General features: G+C 33.8%; 1 pseudogene; it reads left to right on the plus strand.

Annotated features, from left to right (window-relative positions):
* The first annotated feature begins 729 nt into the window (after nt 1-729).
* Nucleotides 730-4,167, plus strand: LOC131171142 (MDIS1-interacting receptor like kinase 2-like; annotated as a pseudogene).
* Nucleotides 4,168-5,111: the final 944 nt, after the last annotated feature.

The raw sequence follows: 5,111 nt of genomic DNA on the forward strand, positions 1-5,111 counted from the left end.
TAAAAATTATAAGTTACCCATGCGTAGCATGGACATTGTACTAGTTTTATATATGAGTTACTAGTTATGTTCTATAATCTAATAGTTCTATTAAAAAGAAAAATTTAATTTCGTCTTTCATTTAATACAATAATGCTCCAAATGTTAACAAACAATTCTATAAATATATTTATTTGTTATATTTAATTAATAATTTATATATTCATAACTTAAACACAAAAAATGAATTAAAATGAGAAATTTATTTGTAAATTCAAATCTTTTCCTAATTTTACAAATAATCAAATTCTACATAATCAAAATAAGGTACGATTATTAACAAATGGTTAGATAGGGATGTGGACTTGCAAGGTCAGATTCAAATATTGAAGTTGTCATTGAAAATCTTGCATGCCCAAATCTTACTTCAAGCAACTAATCTCGCTAATATTTAAATTGATGTAGGGAGACATTCTGTTTCCTACAAAAAATGAGAAGAACAGCCGGTGATGCTGGGTTTGCATTTGACTAAGCTGCTTAAATTTCACGTTATGTGGTTACTATAATTAATAACTTAAACAGCAGGGGTGATGATGATGTGAAAGGTGGCGGAAGACTTCTTTCTCCAGGCTTGAGGTCTCTTACAAACACATTTTGTAAGGCACTGGATATTATATATTAGAAGTGTGCATATCCACATTTACTTATCGAGTCCTGAATCACTATTTGCCTTGCATTAAAACAAGAGTCATGGGATTCTCAACCTCGAAAAGAGTGCTACTATTTGTTCCTTTGATCCTGCTTGTTGTTTCACATTCTTCACTTAATGTTGCTTCTAACTCTATTGATGAAGCACGTTCCCTGATAAAATGGAAAGCCAGCCTTAACCAGACCAACCCACTCCTGCCCTCGTGGATTCTTTATCCTGGAAATGCCACCAATACTTCTAGTTCTAGCCACCTTGAAATGAATGTAAGCCCATGTTCCTGGCATGGAATTAGTTGCAACAAAGCTGGAAGAGTCCATTCTGTCAACCTCACAAGTTGCGGTTTAAAAGGTACGCTCCAAGAATTTCCGTTCTCGTCCCTTCCTAAACTTGTATACGTTGATCTTAGTGCAAACGAATTATATGGCATCATCCCACCTCAAATCGGTCAACTTTCCAAGCTCATCTATCTTGATTTGCAAACTAATCTGCTGTCTGGAAAAATTCCACCAGAAATTGGCCTTCTAAAAAATCTTAGAACATTACACCTCAATGACAACAAGTTAAATGGCTCAATCCCTGGGGAAATGTGTCAACTGAGGTTGCTTGAAGAGCTTGCTTTGCATATAAATCGTCTCGATGATTCAATTCCTTCTTGCTTGGGCAATTTGACTAACCTTTTTTGGTTATATCTTTACAATAATTCACTTTCTGGTTCCATTCCTCAAGAAATTGGAAAGCTCTACAATTTGGTTGAACTTTACCTAGACACCAACTGCCTAACAGGTTCCATCCCTTCCACTTTAGGCTACTTAGAGAACCTCACTGCGTTAAACATTTTTAACAATCAACTTTCCGGTCCCATCCCTGAAGAAATAGGAAATTTGAAGAATCTTATGGTTCTAAGCCTTAAAACAAACAATCTTTCTGGTCCAATTCCGGCATCATTAGGTCGTCTAACATACATTGAACTTCTTCATCTCTACCAAAATCAACTTTCTGGATCAATTCCTGAAGAGCTAGGAAACTTATCGTCTCTTGTTGATCTAGAGTTAAGTCAGAATCAACTAAACGGTTCGATTCCTGCTTCATTTGGTCTTTTAAGCAAATTAAAAATTGTATTCCTTCATGACAATCAACTTTCTGGTTTCATCCCCCATGAAATTGGAAATCTAAGCAAATTATCTGAGCTAAACCTTGACGAAAACCAATTGACTGGTGTTTTTGCCCCAGAATATTTGCCTTGGAGGATCACTTAAGAAATTGGTTGTGAATGACAACCAACTAACAGGTCCAATCCCCAGAAGTTTGAAAAATTGCTCAAGCTTAGTCAGAGCCCGTTTTGATGGAAACCAACTCCATGGAAATATCACTGAAGATTTTGGTGTCTATCCACATCTGGAGTTCATAGATCTAAGCCACAATAAATTCTATGGTGAAATCTCATCCAACTGGGGGAGGTGTCACAACTTGTCGACCCTAAAGATTGCAGGGAATAATATTTCGGGAAGGATGCCAACTGATATTGGAAATGCATTTCGGCTGCTTATACTTGATCTTTCTTCAAATCATTTAGTTGGAAGGATTCCTAAGGAATTGGGGAAGTTGACTTCTTTGTTGAAGTTGACTTTAAACGATAATCAGCTTTCTGATGGGATACCTTCAGAATTTGGATCGTTAACCGATCTTGAGCATCTAGACCTGTCGGCAAACAGATTGAACAAATCGATTCCTTACGATGTTGGAAACTTAGCTAAACTCAACTACTTGAATTTGAGTTGTAATGAGTTTAGCCAAGAAATTCCAATTCAGTTGGGGAAGTTAACTCAATTGTCGGTGTTGGATTTAAGCCAGAACTTCCTCAGTGGAGAAATATCAAATAGATTCAGAAGCACCCAGAGCCTGGATATATTGAATCTCTCTCACAATCACCTCACTGGTTCCATTCCAGTACTGCATGGCTTGTCCCAGCTCGATCTTAGTCACAACATGCTCACTGGAGAGATAACGGCAGAATTTTCAAGTTTGCGAACCTTGGAGATACTGAATCTTTCTCACAACAAGCTCAATGGCATCATTCCAGCAACGTTAGCACAACTGCCTGAATTGCGATCCATTGATCTATCAGATAACGAGTTGTGGGGTCCCATTCCCAATAGCAAAGCATTTCAAGATGCTACATTGAAAGGAAACAGAGGACTCTGTGGCAATGCTAGAAGTCTGCAGCCTTGCAAGATTGCAAAGATTCACAAACATGTTTTGGGAAAGGGCATAAAATTTTCTCTGATGATTGTATTTCCTATTTTCGGAGCAGTTGTCCTATTCTGCGGTTTAATTATCATGTTGTTCAGTTTTCGAACAAGGAAAAGAGGCTCAGTGACAGGAAGCAACATGAAAAACGAAGAGTTGCTTTCCATATCAATTTTCGATGGCAAAATAATGCATCGAGAAATCATAGAAGCAACCAAGAATTTTGACAGCATGTACTGCATTGGAGAGGGCAGATTTGGACGTGTCTACAAAGCAGAGTTGTTATCGGGTGATATTGTAGCTGTAAAGAAATTCCATTCGTTACCTCATGATGAGATGGCAGATCAGAAAGAATTCCTGAATGAGATAAGGGTATTAACAGAGGTAAGGCATCAAAATGTTGTCAAATTCTATGGTTTTTGTTCACATGTCCGACACACATTTCTAGTTTACGAGTACCTCCCTAGGGGTAGCCTGGCCACGATCCTGTGCAATGATGAAGCTGCAAAAGAATTTGGCTGGGATAAAAGGCTGACGGTCATAAAAGGTGTAGCTTATGCCTTGTACCACATGCACCATGAGTGCATACCACCAATTGTTCATAGAGACATATCAAGCAAGAATGTTCTGCTGGACTCAGAATATGAAGCTCATGTTTCGGATTTTGGCACAGCTAAGCTTCTCAACCTGGATTCTTCCAATCGGACTATGCTTGCAGGCACCTACGGATACGTAGCACCAGGTAAGATGCTTTGAACCGGAAATGAGGTTAAAACTTATATAGTTTGTAAAAATCTTTTAGTTGTTTTTGTAGATTTTATATTTAAAGGTAATTTTTAATGGCTTATTAACACATTTGAAGTGGTATCGTTCATAATAATGGTCTTTAAATATTGAAAAACCCTATGTATATATATAATTTTTTTGTCTTTGCAGAGCTTGCATACACAATGAAAGTGACAGAAAAATGCGATGTGTACAGCTTTGGGGTGTTGGTACTAGAAGTCATCAAAAGAAAGCATCCTGGTGATCTGATTTCTACAATGTTATCTCACTCAGGCAATATGGAGATTGCATTCAATGATGTGTTGGATGAGCGTTTGTCGCCTCCTTCACTTGACGTTGCAGACAAATGGGCATTCATAGTGAGTCTGGCATTTTCATGCTTAAATGCCAATCCACTATTTAGGCCAGACATGTATATTGTTTGTCAGTCGTTATCCAAATGAACATCCTATCAGGTCATCCGTTTTGGGTATAGACCTATTTTCTGCTAGGATTTCTGTTGCAATGGACTTGGCCTTTTTTTTAAGACAGAATTTGATTTTTTATGGCTAAAAATTGTGTTTGCTATGTTATGACCTTATATTGTATTTGAGCCTTTGGCCTGTTATTTTAATGAAGGCTCTCTTTAAACTTTTTTTTTTTTAATTTTAATGATGACTTTTATGCATTATATATTAGCATTTTATTTTTTTTTTTAAGTGAAAACTTTTATGCAGTAACAGGGGTGGAGCCCAAGATCACTTATAAATTTTTTTAAAAGTTATATTTAAAATATTAATATTTATATAACATATAAAATTTTATTTATTAGTAATTATAAATTAAAGTAATATGTATAAATTATAAATAAATATTATTTATTATCTCATATAAATTTACTTAATAAATATTTTTTATTTTCTCAATTTAAATAAAAATGTTTAATTTTATTTAATTTTTTGCTTTATCTAAAATATATTTTGCTAGCTTTTTTACAAAATTAATGAATAATCTTTAAAAAATTAATGAATAAAATAGATTGAATTAAAATATTTTTAATATATTTTAAATGTCTATTTGATATTAAAATTAGAGAAAAAAAATTACTTTTCAGAAAAAAAAATATACTTTAGATGCTAGTGAAAAAGCAATTTGGCAAAAAAATTTTCTATTATTTTATTGTTATTATGTTTAAAATTCATTAAATTTAGTTTTAAATTATTTTTTAATACTGTACTTAAAAAATACTTTTTTTAATACTTTTTTTAACAGTAACTCTAACAATAATACCAAATAAACTCTAAGTAAATATAAATATAAAAAAAATATTTTTTTAATTGTAAGTAAATATAAATAATTAATTAATATATTGATTCATAATTTTATATAAATAATTAATTAATATATTGAT

This window comes from Hevea brasiliensis, chromosome 12 (assembly GCF_030052815.1).
Source record: "Hevea brasiliensis isolate MT/VB/25A 57/8 chromosome 12, ASM3005281v1, whole genome shotgun sequence".
Classification (NCBI taxonomy): Eukaryota; Viridiplantae; Streptophyta; class Magnoliopsida; order Malpighiales; family Euphorbiaceae; genus Hevea; species Hevea brasiliensis.